At 37.0% G+C, this 26550-nt stretch overlaps 1 long non-coding RNA gene across 1 annotated transcript in view; it reads left to right on the forward strand.

Moving 5' to 3' along the window:
* Positions 1–1274: 1274 nt before the first annotated feature.
* LOC128662466 (uncharacterized) overlaps positions 1275–26550 on the forward strand; it is a 285835-nt gene continuing 260559 nt past the window's right edge. Inside the window, exon 1 of the long non-coding RNA XR_008402785.1 lies at positions 1275–1328. This is a non-coding gene — a long non-coding RNA (uncharacterized LOC128662466). The remainder of the gene's footprint in view (positions 1329–26550) is intronic.

Consider the following 26550-nt stretch of genomic DNA (forward strand, 5'->3'; position numbering starts at 1 on the left):
TTTGATTTTTTAATAGTATTAGTAACTAATGTGTTACAAATGCTCCAAAATAAAAGATATTACATAAGTTTGTTACATTCTATTTTCTGCTTTCTAAAAGGCCACGTTTGTCACTGCAATGTTTAATTTTTTATATACGGGATATTTGGGTAATATGTTAATGTTATTTTAAAAATAATATTATTATATTAATATTATATATTATATCAAGAATACAACGTAGATCTACAATACTACTGTGAGGTTTTAAACCAAATGATAAAAGAATTATTGTACTCAGGACAGAAAATGATATAAGCTTTGAACGGTTGATTTAATAAAAGATAGAAGGATGGATTAAATATATTTCTGTCTGTCTATCTATAATATATTTATCTATCTATCGATATACAGTATATATAACTCTCTCTCTATCTATATATATATATATACACACACAGTGTGTGTGTGTATATATATATATATATATATATATACATATATTCTATATAACTCGCTTAGAAGTATTTAAACACATCCTAATATTAATCACTCATGCTTAAGGCATTTCATTGCTAAAGTAATTAAATTGTTGATCCAGTGATTCATTAGAGTAAAATATTGCCTAACCCGTATATGTAATTATATTGTAATGATCATGGAGATTTTGCCTTATAAACATTGCTATTCTTTAATTTTATATTCAACATATGTATAATGTAATACTTGCTAATGTGTGTTTCTTTACACATATTCCAATAACTGCAAATACAAGTCCAGTAGCAGATTTACTAATATCTTAGCCTCTAGGTAACCCTTCCCCTCACGTTATATTGAGAAATACACATTTTCCATAAATCCATATTTGACATATAATATTATATTAACAACGTAATTTGCTAATTAAGGTCTCTATTTAAAATAACTAAAACTAGATATCAGTTGTTAAATGTGATGTAAAACAGCATTAAATCTACCAGTCCTGTTCAGTTTTAACCTGCATTTTCTTCATTATTATTTATGCTATCCAGAATAAACTCAGTGGCAATACACAGTATTTATCTATTTGTAATCTGTTGTAATCTGTTGTAATCTCAGTGTATTTAAAACATATATGTAATTTACCACATTTTTATTGCATATTCACAACCTTTCATTTTAAAAAGCCTCACTTAACTGAATTAATATTACAACATTTGGGCAATATTTCGAGTTTAATTGTAATATTGTATTATGCATATTGTATTACAATAACATACTAGACTGAATATGATTTCTTTTTTTATCAGATAACAGACATTTTAAGAAGAGGAGGAATGTTTAAATTAATGCCCCTAAATAGGAAAAAAGTGAGTGATTATTATTATTATTAATAATAATATTAATAATAATGTATATAAATAAGCATTGTATACATAAGTGTATATATAATTTTATAATTTACCAAATTATCTGACTTTGTCTGTTTATGGATTTAAGTAAATATATATTTTAGTGGACAAACAAGAATACTTTTACACAAATTATTTATTTCTATCTAAATAATGAGTTTATTATACAACAAATAATAATGTATTTTCACATTTTAAGACTTTTCTGAATACTCAAACTCGCCTTCATTCTGCCTACAATACAATTCAAATGTCTATTACATGCTATTTTCTTTTATTGCATAAATGTAATGTTTCTGCTTTTATGAATACCCGATCCAGTTATATAGACGAACAATGTATAAGTATATGCTAAAGCATTTATTTATAGTGTTTTACCTTACCATAGTCATATACTGAGATTTTACTAGGAACCCTCTGAGCAATATTATATATTATTGTGATATTATTACATAATCTACTGTTATTATGCTTTATTATATTATTTACATGTAATTCTGGTAACTTTAATCTAAATAGTGTCGCATAAAAAAAAAAAAAAAAACTTTTTGCCTGTCAATTATTTTTACATCTGAATCATTGGACTAGTGGATTTAATGTACTGCATTTGTGTATGTCTATTTGTCTGTCTATCTAAATCTATCTGTCTGTCTTTATATCTGTCTGTATATCATCTAATTTATTATAATGATTCTATCCAACTAATTGTTTTTTTTCGCACGCCTATTACAATGAATAACTATTAATATAGTGCTGGAATGTTAATTCTCTATTATTTTTAGAAGTATAGTGCAATTAGGACTTTGTATCTAAAAACTTTCATTTGCATATTTGAATCCGTTTAGGACAAGTAAGGGAAAATTCCATTGGCTATAATCTTTCTGCCACCATTAGGTGGCGCTCGCCCCCTTCAAACTTTGTTCCTGAATTAGCTAAAATAAGTCACTAAACTTCCATTTCCACAGTCTGCGGAGCCCACTGCTTCCCTCAAGGCCAGGGGATTCTCACGTTGTTGTTGTTAATATGATGATTTGCCATATATATCTATATCGGTGATATCAATCAGACCTCGTATGACCCATGCATTTAGCTATATAAATATCTAGAAAATATATTGTATATATCAAGTATATTGTATTTACACGTTTTAAAAAAAAAAAATTACATTGTTCTGCATACGAATTCTAGTATTCTTTGTTTTAATACCATAGGCTAGTTTCAAGAAATAAAATGTTATTATAAACATACACTAGTAACCATACAAATGTGTGTGTGTGTATATATATATAAATATATATATATATATATATATATATATATATATATATATATATATATATATATATATATATATATATATATATATAACATTTCATATTAATAATACTTATTGTTATAATATTGCAGATGTTAAATGTTAGTAAAGTTTAATTTACAGAGAGAGTTTGTAAGTGTGTATGTATGTATGTATGTATGTATATATATATATATATGTGTGTGTGTGTGTGTGAATGTATAAACAGAAGAAAACAGCACTCACTGGTTTGACAGAAAAATATGTCCTTAATTCAAGTGACGTTTTGGGGCATATACCCCTTCATCTGATGAAGGGGGTTTGCCCTGAAACGTCACTTGAATAAAGGACATCTTTGTTTGTAATGTTTGTAAAGTTCACATGAAATGGTCAGGTATCTAAAAGGTGATCAGTACTGAAAGTTATTGCTTATTGCAGAGTTTTTTTTATAAACCCAACCATGCTGTACAATAAAATACACAAATGTGGTATATTATACACTCTAGGTCAGTCAGTTATTTTTATTGATAATTACTATATCAGTGGTGCTCACAGCATTCAGTCTTGGTAATATGTGAATATCCTGTCAGACCATGGGTGGACACAAGCAAAGTGTTTCATTAAGGGCACTCAAGTCAAAATGAAACTTTCATCATTCAGATACATGCATTTTTATACAACTTTCCAATTTACTTCAATTAACAAAATATTTAGTCTTTTATATTTATACTTTTTGAGTCACCAGTTCCTACTAAGCATGTGCAGGAATTCACAGAATATACTTATATGCATTTGTGATTTGCTGACAGCTGTCTCATGATACAGAGGGAGTGGAAATAGACATAATACAAATTTGTCAGAGAAAAATATACTACTCATTTGAAATTGGTATCATGTATTTGTTGATTATGCAAATCTACTGTATTTACTGGTCCCTTAAAAACTTTGAGGGTTAAAGGGACATTCTACTCCAAAAAATGTATTGTTTAAATAGATAGATAATGCCTTTATTACCTATTCCTCAGTTTTGCATAACCAACATGGTTACATTAATGCACTTTTTACCTCTGTGATTACCTTGTAGCTAATCCCCCTGATCAAATGACTTTTTATTTATTATCTACATTTATTATCTACTAGTCCTAAAGCCCGTGTACACAGACCATTTTTTGCAGTGCTGCGGTCCCACCCGCCCGTGCTCCTGCCCGGCCACGCCCCCACCACCCCTGCTCCCATCTGGCCATGCCCACTCCCACCAGGCCACACACCCTGCCACACCCACTTCCGCCCACCCTCTCTGCTGTCTTATCCTCACTGGCTGATCCTTCGCTACGGTGTAAACGACCAGGTATGTTTGTCCTCACGCAGTCTCTACTGTGCATGACAGCTTCGAACAAACATACCTGGCCTTTTATTATATAGGATTGACTTGCATTTTATCCAATTAGTGCAGTTTCTGCCAGAAACCACGGGTGTTAGCACAATGTTTCTATATGGCTCACATGAACTAGCACTCCCCTGTTTTGAAAAACAAATAAAAAAGCATGTGATAAGAGGCTGTCTGTAGTGGCTTAGAAACAGGCATAAATTTAGAAGTTTAAAGGTTATAAAGTACAGGTGGCCCTCGTTTTACAATGGTTCAATGTACACCGTTTCAGAATAACAACCTTTTTTTCCAGTCATGTGACTGCTATTGAAAAGCATTGAGAAGCAGTGCATTTATTAAAATAGCCAGTAGGTGGAGCTGTCCGCTTGTGTTGCAACAAAGCCAAGCAAGCTGAAATTAATCAAATGAACCAGACCTGAGCTATCAAGCAGATTTCAAAGGAACAAGATCTTCCTGTTTATAAATCAGTCCAGATTGGAATGCATAGAAAGAACTGTTTGCAGAAAAATGCAAGTGAAGTCTTTGTTGTGTGATTATGTTATTAGGTTTATAATGCTGTTTAGCAAATGTTTTTGTTCATTTAACTTAGTTTAATTATATATTCTGTGTTGTGTGGTTATTTTATTAGGTTTATAATGCTGTTTAGCATTTAAAGTCTTCATTTCAAAGCTTTAAAAATAATGTATTAGGTGTTACTTATGACAATTTTGAGAGGGGCCTGGAACCTATCTCCCTCACTTCCCATTGACTGACATTATAAACTGGGTTTCAATTTACAACAGTTTCGATTTACAACCATTGCTTCTGGAACCTAACCCCGGCGTAAACTGAGGGCTACCTGTATATTATTATAACAATGCTGGTTGTGCAAAGCTGGGGAATGGGTAGTAAAGGCGTTATCTATCTTTTTAAACAATAACAATTCTGGCGTAGACTGGGAACACAACAAGTAGTTTGTTATTTTCACCCTCAGTGGGTAGCTAGCAGAAAACACTGTTCTATAGGTGAGAGAGAGAAGAAAGAGAGAGAGAAGAGAGGGAGAGGAGAGAGAGAAGAGAAGAGAGGATTAGAGGGAGAGAGAAAGGAGAGGGAGAGAGATGAGAGTGTTTGGATGAGTTGAAGATAAAGTCAAAGGGAAAGTAAACGCCTATACATTTTTATATACTGTAACGTTAAATTATGCACAGTAAAATAACTTTGCATAATACTTTCATTATTTATTATTTATTTTGCCCTCTTTTCAAGTAATTTATCTCTGAAAATGGTGGATTTTCTAATTTTCAGTTTAGGAAATTCAGGCATGCTAAACTTGCTAAATATTTTTGCCTAACTTGCTTCTGCAGAAAACAATGTAAAAACAAAGCACTTTATACTAACATATTGCCTGTGGCTAGCCTTGCTATCTGAAGCCCCAAGCCTGAATGAGCTCCTTCAAATAATGAAGTAGTAAGCTGAGTTTGGCTACTGAAAGATAATTGTAGCAACAAGTTGTTGTTTTTTTATTTTAAATGTTAAGACTTGACTGATACATTGTTCTATAGCACATACAAGAGCAATTTAAAGGGATAGGAAAGTTAAAAGTAAACTTGCAGAAGGATTCAGTTAGAGCATGTCATTTTAAGACATTTAAATTTACTTCTATTTTCAAATATGCTTTGTTGTCTTAGTATCCCTTGTTGAAAAATAATATGCACATATCCTACACTAGTGGGAGCTAGCTGCTGATTGGTGCCTGCATTTATTTGTCTCATGTGATTGGCTAACTAAATGCGTTCAGGTAGCTGCCAGTTGTGCAATGCTGTTCCTTCAGCAAAGGATAACAAGATAATGAAGCAAATTTGATAATAGAGTTAAATTGGAAAGTTGCTTAAAATTGTATGTTCTATCCAAATCATGAAAGAAAATTTTGGGGGTTCCTGTCCCTTTAATGTAAGGTAGGGTATTTCTTGATTAGAGCATTATTAGAATTGGTCTAGATAGGATTATTAGAAACTGGATGTGACCTTCTCTGAAGGAATTTACAGATGTTCTTTATGTAAGTGATAGATTATATGAATTCCCCTTTTTGGCAGAAGTGGAACGTATAAACCCAGCTAAGGGATTGAAAAATACATAAGATATATATAAGGCTGACCAGAGGACTAATTAAGGGTCATGTCAGACAGAATATGGACAGAATAATTCCATGGGTGGACTGAGCTGGGGGCAGGATGACATTTGCCCCACAGGCCACTGTTGGAATCAGGGCTGATGCAAGTGCAGTGACCGGCAGTTTCCAGAGCACACAACCTAATCAGCTTTTTACTTTAGTTTATATCAGTGCCCACAGAAAGCACTGCACTTGAGATTTAAATTTTATTTTAAGTAAGTAAAATGTATAAGACAGCGGTAACCAATCTGGAATAAAAGTAAACAGCCTTACTTTATGTTTTATAATGTGTTTCACTTCAGCAGTTGTTTTATATATATATAATATTAAATAAATATAACATTTTAAAAGGGGTGAGTTGCTATACCTAGGTCACTGTTCTTGCCCCCTGGGCCATAATTTGCCAGTCCACCCCTGCCAGAATACATGAGGTTTCTGATTCTTATAGGTGCCTCTAGGGGGCACTAGCCCCCCTCCCCCTGTATAATGGCATAATGGCTGCCCCCAAGCTGCAATCATCTCTCTATAGTGATGTTTTTCCACCACTGTATAAACATACATGTAGGTGAATGTTTTGTTGGGTTTTTTTTTTTATTATTTCAATAGCAATTATTTGGCACTGGCAGTTTGTGCCCCCCTATATGGTTCCTGGAGATGCTGATGAATCATATATTGGTCATATCAGATAATAACATGTAATCCAAGTTACATTAATATCTTTACTAACAAAAGACCTGCAGAACATTCAACCACAGCACCTCTCACAGCAAAAAAACTGAAAAAACATTAGACTCCCATATTGTGTGGAGTAAATATGATATAACCTGATTTTGCATTATAATCAGTTTTAACTATGAAAAAGAATATGATGTTAAAAAAAACCTGAACGTTAAAATACTTACCAATTTATTTCTATTAAGCTTACTTTGATCCCTGTGGTATCCTTTGTTGATACCTAGTTTGGCTGAGGTGTGTGCACATCTGGAGCACTATATAGCAGCAGTATTTCATTGTTACTTGTATCAGTGTTTGCAACAATATGTGTATGTTTCCCGGCTATTCTGATAGATGAGAGGAGGATATTCACATACAATTCTTAAAACCTATCTTTGGTATGTCCAAATAATTAAAAATAAAAATAAATGTTGCTTGGATAAAGATGACCCCAAATGGTTAAACTCAACCACATCAAGTTAGTTTATATTTCACCTATCTGTAGGTCCGTTTGTTAAGAGATTAAACTGATTTAGGCTTGGAAAGCTGTTGAGCTTAACCATCTTGCAAATCCATTTAGATTGTGACTATGATGGGGGTATGTGTCTGCATTTTATTCATATTAATTAATACATTTTACATTTGCAAACCACCTTAATGATTGGCAGCTGTATTTACTAAGCTTTTTACACACAAGCCTGCCATGAGGTTGATATGTGAACAGTATGAAATATAAAATCAAGTCAGTTGCAAGTTTATGTAAGGATACCCTATTTTTTTTTTTAACAAACTGACTTAAAAGGGTCAATAATTTGCTTCATTCTCTTTGTATTATTGGTTAAAAGCATACATAGGAGAGCTTAGCAGAAGTAATGCATTAATTAGATGTAACTGGCTGCACATTTATGTTTCTTGTCATTTGCTCATCTGATGTGTTCAGCTAAATCATAGTAGTGCATTGTTGCTCCTTCAACAAAGAGAATAAAGGAACTTTAATAATAAAAAAGACAAATTAGGAAATTGTTTAAAATTGTATGCTGAATCTTGAAAGAAAAATTTTGGGTTTCATGTCCTTAAGTTAGGACGTAGTTCATAGTTGCACTGTGCAAGTAATTTGTAATGGATGACTTTACAACCAACTTGTACTTAGGGTAGGGATTCTCAATTCCAGTCCCTGAGGTCTAACAAACCAGATTTTAAAATTGTTTCCCTTTTTGGGCTATTAGGGACTTTTTACTGTAATATTAGTTTCCCCTTAAAATGTTTTCATTTACTTTTTATATCAACTGCAGAGTTTAAAATGTTTGTTAAATTGTTCCTTTAGGTATGTTATCGTATTATTATCTTGTACACAGTGAAAACACTTTTTAGTTGTTTTATATTAAAGATTTAATTGTAAATGATTTTCTTCTATAAAGTACTTTAGTTTATATAAAGTAATGGGTGCAGCCTTGTTTGAACTTAAGTTTTCTATCTTTCTTCGATATAAAACAAACAATAAGAGTGACTGAAAATAATGCTGTGTGGAAACCCTTTTAGATAATTACTTTAACAATCATTTGTTCCACACAGCCTTGTTTGCATACTCTCTGTTGTCTAATTTATATCTGTACAAAATATAATATATATATATAATGTTTAAACATGAAACCCCACATTTCCGTTCATCATTTAGATAAAGCATACACTGTTAAACAATTTTTCATTTTACTTGTATTATCAAATTTGCCACATTTACTTTGTATCCTTTATTGAAAGAGCAGTAATGCACTACCGAGAGCTAGCTAAACACATCTGGTGAGCTAATGATATGAGGCATATATTCACAGACACCAATCAGCACCTAGCTCATAGTAGTGCATTGTTGCCCTAAGCCTACCTAAGTATGATTTTCAACAAATGATACCAAGAGAACTACGAATATTAGATAATAGAAGTAAACTTAAAACTTAACCATTTTGGGCTTTATCTGAATCATGAAACTAAGTTTCTATAAAGTAATGGAAGACACTATTATTACTGTATAGATACTAAGTGGAATTTAAAAAACAACAACATTCAGTGTTAAATTATAGGAAATGGGGGACAAAAAAATATTATCCCTTTAATTACTGTTAATAATTTAAATCGGTCCAAAAGGGTTCTTTGCCTAATACATTTGATAACACATTCACACTTCTGTGAATATACCACTATATGTTTTGAAATAACATAAGCATAAATAATAATAAAAAATGAGGATTCGTAGGGCTTTAGAGTACAGGATAAATTCTTATTTTAATAAAGTTCACATCACTTTTATTTTGTTATCAGGCTTTTGTAATATATGAATAGATTCTTCGTAATGTGTGACATATTAAAGAGATGTACTCTTTGCTATTGGGAATTACATGTGTGCATGGTTACAGTTCTGGATTTTTAGGTCTTTCTATTTCAGTATCCAAAAAAATGTCTTAATAAACTACCTCCTGTAATCAAATCAAATCTTAAAGGGACAGTATACTGTTAATTATTATTATTTATTATATATTATTATTATTTGTGTATATTAAAGAGCTGGTTTTGTGTTTTGAAGCCACATCCTAATAAAAAGGGTTGAGCTTGTAGGTATAATCAGATCTGATTACTTTATAACATTATCTGTCTGTAAACCAAAGACCAATACTTGGAGAGAACAATGGAAAATAAACATTACCACAGGCTAAATCAACTATTTCAAATGCCAACATAAGGGTAAACAATGTAATACTCTCCAGCAGGTAAAGTGGATCATTGAGAACAAATTAGAGGAGAGAAAGTTTTTGAGTAAACTGTCCCTTTAACTCATGAAGGACCAGCCCCCTTATCCTATTACTCAGCTCATTCACAGAAAGGGAATTAAGCAGTTTTTGGCAGGTATTATCTCACAGGGGAATACCAGATCACTTTCATAAAACATTTAGCAAACAAAGAATGAGATGTGGAGATCTAAGGAAACATTCCTTTATATAAAGGATCCTGAATATGTGGAATCACATTACAGCAGAGATAGCAGCAGTTAATAATTAAAGGGTCATGGTACTCAGAAAATTAAGTCTTCTTTGACAGGGATAGCACATTTTACTTTATAGTTAAATAATATAATTAATTTGTTTATTAGAAAAATGAAAGCCTTAAAGGGACAGTCTATACACCTTAGTCATCTTAAAGTCTTGCCTTAGATTAAGCTGGAAATAGCCTCCTGCACCTTTTCTATATCATGCAGCAGGAATGGTAAAAAAAAGTTATTTTAAAATGAATATTGTTTCTGGCCACTTTGAAATGGCTGCTAAGCTCAGCCCACTGATGACATCACGATCTGGGCTGCATATTGCATCCAATCACAAAAGGCTCACTAGTTGGATTCAACAGACTGTCAATGCTTTTCAGCAGAGTGCCTAGATGCAGCCCAGATCGTGATGTAATCAGTGGGTTGAGCTTTGCAGCCATTTCAAAGTGACCAGAAACAATATTTATTTTAAAATAACTTTTTTTTACTGTTCTTGGTGCATGATATAGAAAAGGTGCAAGAGGCTATTTGCAGTTTAATCTAAGGTAAGACTTTAAGATGACTAATGTGTAGACAGTCCCTTTAAACTGATTTTTTTTAAAAACTACCTTCCTCTGCCCTTTTTTTGCATCATATACACACCCACCGTATAAACAGCAGCTAAGTATTTCATGCTGCATAAATAAAACAATATAATTGGCTTCCATGCATACAGGTATATAGATAATTATATAAAAGTCTGACAGCATTAGAACTATCCTCTCTCTTTAACCCCTTAAGGACCAGCGACGTACCCTGTATGTCACTGGCCTTTTTTTGGGACTTGATTGTTTTATAGCGCGGTCCTGCCACCAGCGTTGAGACTGCTCTATTCCACAAAGCCTGCTGGATGGAGGGTATTAATAGCGTCTTCTTGCTAGACTTGTGCTATTATGTCCTGAAAAAACCCTTAACGACCAGTGACATACATGGTACATTGTGGTCATTAAGGGTTTAAAGGAGCTTATTACAATATATAGTGTTACTGTTGTGGTAGGCAAAAAGCTATCACAACTAAAAACGAATAAACTGAAAAATACCTATAATACAAACCATAAGGTAATTCTATTCCAGTTGAAAAAGCTTTTAAACATTATTTCCTACAAATATTCGATTCTGTTGGGAATTTGTAGCTATAGTATTTGGTGTTTATAAATTGGATTAGGGTCTACCCCTAATGAAGAGAAAAGTATTTGAGGCAGGATGTCCAGAACAGGGATAAACTGTGCTAAACCCAGGAAAGATGTATGAATAACATGTTATGCTCTTTATTTTAACTGTACTTTTGCCAATTATTTGTTTAATGCCAGATCTGAAATAGCATCACAGTCAGAGGCAGTTTTAAGAAAATTGTTTTAATTTTTAATGTGACCTAAGCAGTACTATATGCTTTTGGGGTCTGGTATAAATTTGGAACACTGGCAATAGACTAGGTATGTCACAAGCAGGAAATGGAATTAAAGGCACATGAACGTCAAAATTAACCTTTCATAATTCATACAGAACATGCCATTTTCAGACGTTTTAGTTTGCTTTTAATATAAAATGTATTTTGTGTACTTGGTATCCTTTGTTAAAAAAAAAACATATACAGGTATGCTCAGGATAGGGTTGCCAGCTCAGCCATGTTTTCCTGGACACTTATGAGTTACACATACTGCAGGGTAAGGAGAGGGCAACAAGCACTGTGCATCTGGACAGCACTATTCATGTTCCTCCCTGCTGTATGTGTAACTCATAAGTGTCCAGGAAAACATGGCCGAGGTGGCAACCCTAGGCTCCATATATATGACTATCACCATTTGCTTACTGTGTGTGTCCCAGCAGTGCATTGTTTTTTTCTGGAGGCAACTTTAACTATGTGTTTAACCCATTGGTAAGTAATAGTAAAATAATTAAATATTCTAACACATTAGATCCTTTTCTCATTGCACTTTTTATCTCCCTTTAATTAGCACCAGATTCCATCCTTGCAGCACTCAGTGAGAGTTATGGGGTACTAAAATATAACATTCAAACAGTACAGTATGTCCCATCTTTGATTACATTGATATGTGTTTATGTGCTCCAAAAACAAACTTAAAGGGACATAATACTCATATGCTAAATCACTTGTATAACTGTAAAAAGCTGACAGGAAAATATTACCTGAGTATCTCTATGTAAAAAAGGAAGATATTTTACCTCACAATTTCCTCAGCTCACCAGAGTAAGTTCTGTGTAAAAAGTTATACTCGGCTGCTCCCAGCTGCAGGTAAAAAAAAAAAAAAATGAAGAAATGAACAGCAGCCAATCAGCATCAGCAGTGCTGAGGTCATGAACTCTTACTGTGATCTCATGAGATTTGACTTAACTCTCATGAGATTTCATAGTAAGCTTCCTTTACCTGATTGATGAAATAATGTGAGAGTGCACGATGCTCATCCCTTCAGATGTCCCAGGACAAACATACTAATATGCTGCTTAGAAATCCTTTACAATGGGAGGTGGCTACTGAGGAACTTTTGAGGTAAAATATCTTTCTTTTTTACATAGAGATGTTCAGGTGATATTTTCTAATCAGCTTTTTACAGCTATGCTGCATCACTTTCAAGTGTTTAAACATTTGGGTATTATGGCCCTTTAAAAGGATATCTCAATATTAAATACATGTTATAAGAATATTATTGTTACCCCCTGAGTGCTGCCATGATGAAATCTAGCTTTCATTGCATTCCAGTGCTGATGCTTTTACACATGTGTAGCAACTCTTCTTTAGATACCTGCAGTGAAATTAAGGTTTCAAAATGGTGGCACCCATCATTGGAGGGATGGGAATGAATTTATTTTAGTGGTTAATGTCCCTTTAATGGCCTAAAAATCCTCTGCCACTGTATACCATTTCCAGCTGCTTGTAATTTCCTGACAAGTCTCAGCCACTTTGGCAGAATTCACAACATTGTACTTTTTATTACCAATCTGGGAATTATGTCTACATGTCGTATGTAAGTACTTCTAATAATGTAAACTGAGCTGCTGCTTGGTTCAACATAATATAGTCTCAGGAAATGCCAGTAGTTTTCATACTATTAAGTTCATTTAGGAATACAAGGGCATTTCCATGGCTCTAATATTGCAGGACACAATCTTGCCGCTGGAATGCTGCAGGTGGAGATCTCTGCAATATCAAGATCTCGCTACCCACGATGTACTATAACAGAAACTTTGTAAACCACATTCATAATGGAAGGTGAGTTCAGCAAAAAAAAAAAAATGATTAAAAGTTAGTGCTAGGATAATGACTGTGTTAGGGGTTAACTTATTGGGCTCAATTTATCAACCCATGGTGGACGGGGCGGACATATTCTCCCCTGTCCACTGAGCTCTCCTCTGGAAGCAGCAATTCTCTGCCCAAATGTAACATTGCACACGAGTGCTCCTTTGCTCTTGTGTGCAACCCCGCCCCCTGCCTGCGCACAGCCAATCATGCACAGACAGGAGCTGTCAATCTCCTCAGTCAGACGAGACCGGAAAGATTGAAATTCTCCACCTAAAATGACCGCTGCTTGATAAATCTTGACTGCAGGTTCTCTTGTGCGATCCTGCATTCAAAGGGAGGAGAAGGGCTTGATAAAGTGAGCCCATTGGATGCCATACTGAGCTTAATTCCCTTGCATCCAACGTTATACCAGCCAGCCAGATGGGGAGCAATTTTATCTAAAATTGATGCAAAGGCAACATTTCTGTCACCACATTATATCCATGTTGACATTCTGGCCATGCTAGTTATGACTTCTGGGAAAAATTCCAATTCACATTTTAGGTTAGACTTTATTAATGACAAAAGCTTGATGCCTTTATAATACCATATATCAATTTTATTAAGGGGCAGTTATATCATATAGCAAAATGAAGGAACGGAGCACCAGCCAATGGATATTAAAAGTTCAAAATTTATTGTGGTACAAGTTAAAATTGGATACTAGAGGTATATAAAACAAGTGTGATCATAGCAAAATAGGACATCAGCCAGATGCAGCTGACGCGTTTTGGCTCTAGGCCGTAATCAAAGCTGTTCTGTTCTGACTCTGTTGTGCTGTTGCAGTTATATCATAGCCTTATTGAATGTCAGGTATCTACAATTAAAGGGACTCCAAAGTCAAAATTAAGTTTTTATGATTCAGATAGAGAATGCAATTTTATGATACTTTCCAATTTACTTCCATTATTAAACCGTGGAAAGACCTTTTTATATGCAACAGCTGCTAATGAGTATATTCAAAATTTCACAGTGTATATAACTGTGTGATTGGCGGATATCTGTCACATGATACAGGGATCTTGCAAATTTAGCTAAAATTTAAAATTTGTCAGAAAAAACAATCTACTGCTAATTTAAAATTTAGACTACTTGTCTTTTTAGTGTGCATTTGATGATTACACAATTCTAGTGTATTTGATGGTCCTTTAGGAAATATATTGCAAAGATCTGAATACAAAATAAATGTTTTAAAATTACTTCTATAATTTGCATTGTTTTGTAGCTTAGGATCACACCCTTTGAAAAGCATCTTTAATATCTTATCTCCTTTGGCCAGTTAGGGGACCAGTTAGGGACATATATTAATGAGCACTGATATGTGTAGAATGCTGTAAGGTCAGAGTTAAAGGGAAAGAGGGAAAAATAAATGATCAAAGTACAGTGCAGAGTTTGTTTTTTATTACTACACGCAAATATTGTATTAGGAATTACGTTTCGATTATAAGATTATAATGTTCCTTTAATAACCACCAGAGACAGTTGGATAATATATGTATTACAGCTAGTCAGTCTTTGGAGGCCTGCACCTCTCTAACATTATCCTCCATTTTAGTAATCAAACATTATATTGGAAGACAGAGGATAGACAAAGAGATTACACTGTCATGATACATCGGTCACAATCATACAAGAAAGGCATCTGAGAGAAACACTGTCTGACTTGTCTGACAGTTACAATGTTATTTTTAACTGTTCTGATCTTTTCTTTCCGCCAGATGCTTCCAAAGCTGTAAAAACTCAGCGATTCCCACAGACCCGGGATAAGAAGTTAAAGGAAAAATGTTTTATTGCCATGATAGTGACGTCAGTGGATACCTCCTGCTGTTTCATCAGGCAACACAGCAGCAAAATGCCTTTTCACAACAGACACAAAGCAGGGACGTTTCTAGTGAGCGGTACAAGTGATTAACCTATAAAGCTTTGCTTGCATAGTATTTGGCACATACGGTACATTCATCAGCATGGCACCCAATGTATATCGGTAAGCAGTATAAGGAATATCCAGTCAAATTAACAGGGCACTCTATTTCCCATGCAGGGCCAGAGTTCCATGTCTGGTGTACATATGTAAAAGATACATAGGCATCCCCAAGCATTTGCTCCACGCTTGTGCCAAGTGGTATATATATTTCTACTGAAGAAGGCTGTAAAACCCAAAATGCAGCCACTGATTAGCTCTGTTTGGCAGCCAAATAAGTCTCTAGCTAAATGTCAAATATAGTAATGCACTCAAAGCAAATAGTAGCCTGAGAATACTAGATGTATTTATTTTTCATTTTATATTACTTGTATAAATATTCAAGAAATAAGCATAAGGGGTTAGTTGCTATAAAGTAGTTTAGCTTCTATACAGTAGGCTTTCCTTATTTAGGGCTAGATCACAAGTGGTATTTGTGGGCTAGATCACAAGTGGTATTTGTGGGCTAGATCACAAGTGGTATTTGTGGGCTAGATCACAAGTGGTATTTGTGGGCTAGATCACAAGTGGTATTTGTGGGCTAGATCACAAGTGGTATTTGTGGGCTAGATCACAAGTGGTATTTGTGGGCTAGATCACAAGTGGTATTTGCGTTTTTGCTATAGCAAAAACTCTGCCAGGATTTTCATTTTTGCGTTAGTCGAGTTGTACTGGTATTACAAGTTGAAAGAAAACAGTTTTTTCTCCAGCAGTAACCTGACTTGCGCAAAAATTCCAAAATTGCAATCGTGTTCACGCATTCCCACATATTTGCAATAGCGCTTAACCGACATGAAAATATAAATATTTCTACATATATCCGATGGTTTTATTAAAAAATATAAATGTATAACTAAATATATAGATGATTGTATATAGGTATAGATATATATAGGAATATCTGTTTATAAATACAAAGAACATTCTGCTATGTGCAGAACATTGGAATCTGAAATATTTGCTGTAAATACATAGTTAAACATATATGTATATACTGTGTGTTTTATATATATATATATATATATATATATATATATATATATATACACAAATACATCTTTAGCACTGTATCTGTATGTATCTCAATGTTAAAGTCCTTTGGCGGCTTTTTTTTCTAACACCTAAGATCTCCTATCTTTGAGCACTTATAACTTTTGTGTGCAATATTTTTTGAGAATAATATCTATTAGACAGTGTTAATATGAGTGTAACTATACTTTGTAATGTATTTTTGAAGTGTTTTGTGCAACTTTTTAATTTCACAAAACAGTTAACCACAGCTCTGAAATCGCGGTAAGGATTCTAGCATAAATTGCAATTTTTCTTAACTTGTAATATCAGCGCAATTAAAAAAGGGGCGCAGACGATTGAGAAAACCCTCGTGAAATCATTTGCACTTCACTTGTAATCTAGCCCTTACTCTTTTCTGCTGAGGACAATTAAAGGTTATAAAAATTGTGCAAACAATCGGTTAGATTACGAGTTGTGCGTTAAGGTAAAAAAGCAGCGTTAAGAGATCCTAACGCTGCTTTTTTACGCCCGCTGCTATTACGAGTCTTGCAGGTATAGGTGTACCGCACACTTCTTTGGCCTTACCAAAAAACGACTTACGTAAACTTCGTAAAGTCTTTTTCTTCTATAAGATATGACGTGTCCACGGATTTCATCCTTACTTGTGAGATTTATCCTCCTGCTAACAGGAAGTGGCAAAGAGCACCACAGCAGAGCTGTATATATATAGCTCCTCCCTTCCCTCCACCTCCAGTCATTCTCTTTGCCTGTGTTAGTAATAGGAAGAGGTAAAGTGAGGTGTTAGTTTTATATTCTTCAATCAAGAAATTTTTTATTTTAAAATGGTACCGGTGAGTACTATTTTCCTCAGGGAGAAATCGTCAGTCTGGATTCCCAAGAGGAATGAAGAGATCTTTTTTCTGCCCTGAGGTTGATGATCTTAGCAGACGTTACTAAGATCCATTCTGGTTCCCACAGAGCTTCTAAAGGTAGTGCAAGAGAAATATTCAGTGTGGAGAACGGTGTCATGCTACAAGCAGCATTGAGGTATGTTCAGTCTTTTATTTCTGAGGAGACTTGTTATATCAGAACTGGCTGACATTATTCCCTGTAAGGGAAGGGGTAAGCACTAGACCTATATGGATGGTGTTACTGAAATTACTGTTTTATATACATATTGATCTATGGTATATGTAACTCAATAGGGGCTTGACACTGGGAGAGGCAGCTGTGACTCTTTATTTAATATATGGCATAATGATATGTGTGTGTGAAGGGGACCACATGGCTTATTGAAACCGCTTCCCATGCGGTTATAAAGACAATTAATGCGACGCCCACAGTGGGAGGGGCCTATTTCGCATGCTCAGACGCGCCGTTTTCTCCTCACTAGAAGGCAGCAGGCACTAGCTCCAGTGGGGCCTAAAGTTGATTTTCAGTCACCAGATCATTGTTGAATCAATCTTGAGTAGCCTGGGGGCAGGTAGGCGCCACAGCAGAGCTGTGGCGAGGTGCAGGGGCTGTTATCGTTGTTTAAAGTCTATTTTCAAATAAAAATACTCTTTAAAGTGTGATTTAGCTTTTTCTCAAATAGTACAATCATTTTTGGCACATTTGAACTGTTTAGTATAATTTTTAGTGCAGTACATTTTTTTCTGAAAATTCTTTGAATCAATAAATAAGGTTAAAAACGACTATTGTGGCTATTGCTAGTCTGTTTAACATGTCTGAACTTGAGGAAACTCCTTGTTCTATGTGTTTAGAGGCCATTGTGGAACCCCCACTTACTTTGTGTACCTCTTGTACTGAAAGGGCCTTACAATGTAAAAAGTATATTTTATGTAAAGAAAGTGTGCCTAAGGATGATTCTCAATCTGAAGAGAATCAGGATATGCCGCCTAATTCTCCCCAAGTGTCACAACCTTTAACGCCCACCCAAGCGACGCCGAGTTCCTCAACAGCGTCTAATTCTTTTACTCTGCAGGATATGGCTGCAGTTATGTCAACTACCCTTACAGAGGTATTATCTAAGTTACCAGTGTTACAGGGTAAACGCAGTAGGACAGGAATCAATGTGAATACTGAGTCCTCTGATGCTTTGTTGGCTATTTCCGATGTACCCTCACAGGGATCTGAGTTGGGGGTCAGGGAACTTTTGTCTGAGGGAGAACTTTCGAATTGGGAAGTGTGTTACCTCAGACAGATTCGGATGTCATGTCCTTTAAATTTAAGCTGGAACACCTCCGCCTGTTACTTAGGGAGGTCTTAGTGACTCTGGATGACTGTGACCCTATTATGGTACCACCAGAGAAATTGTGTAAAATTGACAAATATCTGGAAGTTCCCGCTTACACTGATGTTTTTCCAGTTCCCAAGAGAATCTCGGAGATTATCAAGAAGGAGTGGGACAGACCGGGTATACCGTTCTCTCCTCCTAATTTTAAGAAAATGTATCCCATATCAGACACCATTCGGGACTCTTGGCAAACTGTCCCTAAGGTGGAGGGAGTTATATCTACCTTGGCTAAGCGTACAACTATTCCTATTGAGGACAGTTGTGCTTTCAAAGACCCTATGGATAAGAAATTAGAGGGTCTTCTAAAGAAATTATTTATTCATCAGGGTTTCCTTTTACAACCGACAGCCTGCATTGTTCCAGTTACTACTGCAGTGGCTTTCTGGTTTGATGCCTTAGAGTCTCTTAAGATTGAGACCCCTTTAGAGGATATTTTAGATAGAATTAAGACTCTCAAGCTAGCTAATTCTTTTATCACAGATGCCGCCTTTCAAATTGCTAAGCTGGCGGCTAAAAATGCAGGATTTGCCATTTTAGCGCGTAGAGCATTATGGTTAACATCGTGGTCTGCCGATGTGTCATCTAAGTCAAAGCTCTTGGCTATTCCTTTCAAGGTTAAGACCCTATTCGGGCCTGAGTTGAAGGAAATCATTTCTGACATTACTGGAGGTAAAGGTCATCTTCTACCTCAGGATAAGTCTGTTAAGACGAGGGGTAAACAAAATAATTTTTATTCCTTTCGGAACTTTAAAGGAGTACCCTCTTCTTCCTCTTCCTCCACAAAACAGGAAGGGAATTTTTCTCAGGCCAAGTCTGTCTGGAGACCCAACTAGGCTTGGAACAAGGGTAAACAACCCCAGAAGCCTGCTGCTGCTACCAAGACAGCATGAAGGGGCGGCCCCCGATCCGGGACCGGATCTAGCAGGGGGCAGACTTTCTCTCTTTGCCCAGGCTTGGGCAAGAGATGTTCAGGACCCCTGGGCACTAGAAATCAACTGGAATTCAAAAGTTTTCTCCCAAGAGGGAGATTTATTCTTTCACGATTGTCTGTAGACTAGATAAAAAGAGAGGCGTTCTTACGTTGTGTAAAAGACCTCTCTACTATGGGAGTAATTCGTCGCGTTCCAAGACTAGAACAGGGACAGGGTTTTTTTTCAAATCTGTTCGTGGTTCCCAAAAAAGAGGGAATGTTCAGACCTATTTTAGATCTCAAGAGTCTAAACAAGTTTCTTTCAAGATGGAGACTATTCAAACAATTTTACCAATGATCCAGGAGGGTCAATATATGACTACCGTGGACTTGAAGGATGCATACCTTCATATTCCTATCCACAAGGATCATCATCAGTACCTAAGGTTTGCCTTCCTGGACAAACATTTTCAGTTTGTGGCTCTTCCCTTCGGGTTGGCCACAGTACCCAGGATCTTCACGAAGGTTCTAGGGTCCCTTCTGATGGTTCTCAGGCCGCGGGGCATAGCAGTGGCACCTTATCTGGATGATATTTTGATTCAGGCGTCAACTTATCATCTAACAAAGTCTCATACAGACACAGTGTTGTCCTTTCTGAGAACTCACGGATGGAAGGTGAATCTAGAAAAGAGTTCACTAATTCCACAGACAAAGGTTCCCTTCTTGGGAACTCTAATAGATTCTATAGCCATGAAGATTTTTCTGACGGAGGTCAGAAAGTCAAAGATTCTAAATACATGCCGAGCCCTTCAGTCCAATCCTCGGCCATCAGTGGCTCAGTGTATGGAGGTAATTGGATTGATGGTGGCGGCAATGGACATCATTCCGTTTGCTCGGTTTCATCTCAGACCACTGCAACTGTGCCCAAGGGACATGTTTCCGCAGACCCTCGTGGGTGATAGTGATAACGGACACCAGTCTGCTAGGCTGGGGTTAAGTCTGGAATTCCCTGAAGGCTCAGGGTGTATGGACTCAGGTGGAGTCTCTACTTCCAATCAATATTCTGGAATTGAGAGCAATATTCAATGTTCTTCAGGCGTGGCCTCAGTTGGCTTCTGCCAAATTCATCAGATTCCAGTCGGACAACATCACGGCTGTGGTTTACATCAATCATCAAGGAGTTCCTTAGCGATGACAGAAGTGTCCAAGATAATTTGATGGGCAGAGGCCCACTCTTGTTATCTGTCAGCAATCTACATCCCAGGAGTGGACAACTGGGAAGCGGACTTTTTAAGCCGACAGGTTTTTCATCGGGGGGAGTGGGAACTCCATCCGGAGGTATTTGCCTCACTGATTCTCCGATGGGGCAGACCGGAATTGGATCTGATGGTGTCTCGACAGAATGCCAAGCTCCCAAGATACGGATCCAGGTCGAGGGATCCTCAGGCCGAACTGATAGATGCCTTGGCAGTGCCTTGGTCGTCCAACCTTATGTGTTTCCACCGTTTCCTCTCCTTCCCCGGGTGATTGCTCGGATCAAACAGGAGAGAGCTTCAGTAATTCTAATTGCGCCTGCGTGGCCACGCAGGACTTGGTTTGCAGACCTAGTGGACATGTCCTCTCTGCCTCCGTGGAAACTTCCAGTGAGACAGGACCTTCTCATTCAAGGTCCTTTCCAACATCCAAATCTAGTTTCTCTGCAGCTGACTTATTGGAGATTGAACGCTTGATTTTATCTAAGCGGGGTTTCTCTGATTCCGTCATCGATACTTTGATTCAGGCGCGTAAGCCTGTCACCAGAAAGATCTATCATAAAATATGGTGTAAATATCTTTTTTGGTGTGAATCCAAGGGCTACTCATGGAGTAAAGTTAGGATTCCCAGGATTCTGTCTTTTCTCCAAGAAGGATTGGAGAAAGGTTTATCAGCGAGTTCCTTAAAGGGACAAATTTCTGCTTTGTCAATTTTGCTACACAAACGTTTGGCAGATGTTCCAGACGTTCAGGCTCTAACCAGAATTAAGCCTGTATTTAGACCAATTGCTCCACCCTGGAGTTTGAATTTAGTTCTTAATGTTCTTCAAGGGGTTCCGTTTGAACCCATGCCTTCCATAGATATTAAGTTGTTATCTTGGAAAGTTTTGTTTTTGGTAGCTATTTCTTCTGCTCGTAGAGTATCTGAGCTTTCAGCATTACAATGTGATTCGCCTTATCTTATCTTCCATTCTGATAATGTGGTTTTACGTACCAAACCTTTTTTCCTTCCTAAGGTTGTTTCTAATAAGAATATTAATCAAGAAATCGTTGGTCCTTCATTATGTCCTAACCCTTCTTCTAAGAAGGAGCGTATGTTGCATAACTTGGACGTGGTCCGTGCCCTGAAGTTTTACTTGCAGGTGACTAAGGATTTCCGTCAATCATCTTCATTATTCATTGTTTTTTCTGGAAAGCGTAGGGGTCAGAAAGCTACGGCTACCTCCCTTTCTTTTTGGCTGAAGAGTATCATCCGTCTGGCATATGAGACTGCTGGACAGCAGCCTCCTGAAATAATTACGGCTCATTCTACTAGGGCTGTGGCTTCCTCATGGGCATTTAAAAACAATGCTTTTGTTGAACAGATTTGCAAGGCTGCGACTTGGTCGTCTCTTCACACTTTTTCCAAATTTTCCAAATTTTACACTTTTGCTTCTTCTGAGGCTGGTTTTGGGAGAAAGGTTCTTCAAGCAGTGGTGCCTTCCATTTAAGTCCCTGTCTTGTCCCTCCCTTTCATCCGTGTCCTGTAGCTTTGGTATTGTATCCCACAAGTAAGGATGAAATCCGTGGATTCGTCATATCTTGTAGAAGAAAAGTAAATTTATGCTTACCTGATAAATTAATTTCTTCTATGATATGACGAGTCCACGGCCCACCCTGTCATTTTTATTTTATTTTATTTTTTTAATATGTTTTTATTGAGGTTATATGAAGAATACAACATTGGTAAGATATTATACAACACAGATAACAAAGATAGCATAACACTTCCAGATATCACATTACAAAAGTAAAATATCACTGTAACTGTTGAAGAGTCAGGATTCGAAACCTCTATTTTTATATTATTTCTATAATTGCTTCCTCCTTAACTTAACAGGTCACTTTTGGACCTATGGAGACTAATATAATCTATGCTGAGGAAATTAGCATCTGGTGTGCTCACTTTTGGACCTTGGTATAGAAGGGTGGGGGGAGAATATCAGCAGGCTATAGCAACAAGTTGACAGGGCTAAAGCTGTGATATGGGTACCCCTTGCTTATAAGTGACACTGTAATGTATACATGACTCAAATAGGTCATATTAATATATATCAATTGTTGTGGGTAATCCCTGCTTAGTATGGAAACCTTTAAATCCTTGAGTAATAGGGCACTATTAGTGTCTGAGTACCAATAAAATGTTTGGTTACACTTAGGAATTGCAGAGTCAGGATGTGGGCACCATAGATTATCCACTAGGGAGAAGACTTAAATATCAGTTTCTCTTATAACATTCCTCTTAACACAGGGCTAGTAAGGAAGGCGACAGTGATCACAATTCATGAGAGGTCTCAGTACAAATAGACAATCATAGAATTTCTACTTAGGATACACAGATTGCAAACATTGGCAAGGTATACAAATATCTTATATTGCCCCATTCTCATCTACTCTCCTCAACTCTACCTTCACCATGCTGCGCTACCACGGCCGCTGGCAGCGCAGAAGAGTACTGGGCAACATCAAGGTGGTTATTAGCAGCAATAGGCATATCATTCTGGTTAGTAATAGGATCAAGGTGGGAAAATATCTCTATTGCTGGTACAGTGATAAGGGGAGCAATAAGACAGAGTCAGAAGCATACATTTTATACAGGGTACACACACAAAAGACACAAATATAAGGTGGCACACCATCTAGCTAGCTGAGTTGACCCTTATTAGCTATTCTACTGTCTCATGAAGAAAAGATGACTAGTCTCCTTTTCAAGTTATCACACTGAGCCCAAATCTGGATAGACCAGCGCATGAAAGGACTATTGCAATATTGTACAACATGGCTAATCTAGAGTGACATTGTGAGCCACATAGTATTACTACAAGCTTAAGGCTCAAATTTTACCCCAGTATATATTATAAATAAACTTTAGACTAGTGTCAAAATAGGAAACATAGAGCATGTGGTGACTGCAATAACGTTCTGTTGGGGGGCTGCTAAAACAAATAAACAGCAGATAAAGTCTTACAGTCTTATAGTTCAATGGAGCACAAAGTGAAAGTTTTATATAGCCAGCTCTGTACACCAGCACCGCAGACTCCCAGCTGCCCAAAAAGCCATGTGATACTATAGCGGATCTGGAGTTCTGGAAGCTACATTGTTCCCTCAAACAATGTCTGCAGCCCTCACCGCAAATGATCAAAACAAGCCCCCAGGGTCAAACAGCTGCCTCACGCCATTTTCATGCTTATCAAGCGCCAATGCTCCGCCATTCAAATCCGCTCCGTTCAAAGGGGGGCTATGAGATGCAAAGAGGGGCTTCTCATCAATATCAAACACTTCTTCTGGATTGTGTGTTGTACGATGAGCGGACTTCCCCCAGGACTGGTTCTCACAGCCTGTCGCTTCAAGCCACGGTACTCCAGTTGTGCTGAGCGAAGAGGAATTTCCGGGATCCTGTGTGCTGTGAGTCACCTCTAGGCTGGGGATTGAGGTATATATACCCATCTGGGTCTCACTCACCTCTCCTGCGGTCGGCTGCTTCATAGTGAGTAATTTTCTTGGTGCACTCAAGCCTGGGGTGTTATCTGGAAAGTTGTCCACAGTTAAGGGGTTGTTTGCTGGACCCCTCGAGTGACAGATCAAATCTGTCTTAGCCAGAGCCTGAACCTGGGGCGAGGGATCTGAGACGCTTGGGTTGAGCTCTTGAGTACTGGTATATTTGTCAGATTTCTCCGGTGGTGGTCTTAGAACCTTATTTTGAGATCCAATTTGCTTTGTCAATTTACACAGGCTGCCCCATTCAGCCGACCAAGTTTGCATTAGTTTCTTGTGGTGTTCGTTTAGCAAGTGTGTCACAGCCTCAAGTAACGTATCAACATTAGGCGCCATCTTTAGCAGGTACTTGTATAATAAAAAGCCACATAGTCCTTCTTGTTTTCTGTCACATAACACCAAAGTAGCATTGTATAAACATAGATGTCGTAGAGTTGTATTTACAGTGTCTGTGCACTGCTTACCCGGCCTGAAGTTTTACCGGGGGGGGGGGGGGGGTGTTGAGAGCCTCTCTGTAAAGAGCTTGCCCTAGGCCTCAACGCTCCGGATTGGTTTGCAGAGGAGGAATAATCAATAAAAATATACTTCCCAAATCAGATTAATCTAAGGAATCAGGATATTAGGATGAGAAAGTTGAATGATCATTTATTTCACTGGTAATAGGCAAATTATCAGTGATCCATGCAGAGCTACCAATATTGCTACCATTCAAGGTGCTGCCCAGAGACACTCCCCCCCCCACCCTGTCATTTTTAAAGTGAATGTAAATTTTGATGCTAAAGTGCCCGGTTTTTAAAACTTTGATTAAAAACAGGGGCACTTTAATTCATAAAAATTTACATTTCACTCCTGTTGTGACAAAAAACTTACCTTTTAAACTTCACAGCAGCTCCAGCTTTCTCCGGTCTCACAAGCCATTTCTGATGTCAGAAATGATTGATAGGTCATTCTCCAATCACAGCTTCCCCCCCGGGGGATTCAGTGTCTGATTCACTGCTGTGATTGGAGGAAGCCGATGCCTCATTTTAGACCCAGGAAGAGGCTTTGAAACAGGTGGAGGAAGCTGGAGCTGCTGTGAAGATTAAAAGGTAAGTTTTTTTTCACAACAGGAGTGAAATGAAAATTTTTATGAATTAAAGTGCCCCTGTTTTTAATCGAAGTTTTAAAAACCGGGCACTTTAGCATCAAAATTTACATTCACTTTAAGAAAGATTTCTATTATATTATTTTTATTTTATAAACTTCAGTCACCTCTGCACCTTTGGCTTTTCCTTTCTCTTCCTAACTTCTGTCGAATGACTGGAGGTGGAGAGAAGGGAGGAGCTATATATACAGCTCTGCTGTGGTGCTCTCTGCCACTTCCTGTTAGCAGGAGGATAAATCCCACAAGTAAGGATGAAATCCGTGGACTCGTCATATCGTAGAAGAAATTAATTTATCAGGTAAGCATGAATTTACTTTTTCTATGGGACTTCCATAGCACTGGTATTACGAGTCTGTCCTGGGAGGCCAAAAAGTGAGTGGTACACCCTACCCTGTCAAGAGTCCTAACGCATTTAAAAGTCAGTAGTTAAGAGTCTTACACTACAACGCTGTAGCATAAAACTCATAACTAAAGTGCTAAAAAGTACACCAACACCCATAAACTACCTATTAACCCCTAAACCGAGGCCCTCCCACATCGCAAACACTATAATAAAATTTTTAACCCCTAATCTGCCGCTCCGGACATCGGCGCAACTATAATAAACGTATTAACCCCTAAACCGCCGCACTCCCGGAATTTTTATTTAGATTTATTTTAATTATATTTAAGTTAGGGGGTGTTAGGGTTAGACTTAGGTTTAGGGGTTAATACATTTATTATAGTAGTGGCGATGTTGGGGGCGGCAGCTTAGGGGTTAATAAATGTAGGTAGGTGGCGGCGATGTTAGGGACGGCAGATTAGGGGTTAATAATATTTAACTAATGTTTGCGAGGCAGGAGTGCGGCGGTTTAGGGGTTAATATGTTTATTATACTGGCGGCGACGTTGGGGACAGCAGATTAGGGGTTAATAAGTGTAGGTAGGTTGCGGCGACATTGGGGACGGCAGATTAGGGGTTAATAAATATACTGTAGGTGTCAGCGATGTTGGAGGCAGCAGATTAGGGGTTAATAAATATAATGCAGGTGTCGGCGATGTCGGGGGCGGGAGATTAGGAGTTAATAAGTGTAAGATTAGGGCTGTTTAGACTCGGGGTTCATGTTAGGATGTTAGGTGTAGACATAAATTTTATTTCCCCATAGGAATCAATGGTACTGCGTT

This window comes from Bombina bombina, chromosome 6 (genome assembly GCF_027579735.1).
Source record: "Bombina bombina isolate aBomBom1 chromosome 6, aBomBom1.pri, whole genome shotgun sequence".
NCBI lineage: Eukaryota > Metazoa > Chordata > Amphibia > Anura > Bombinatoridae > Bombina > Bombina bombina.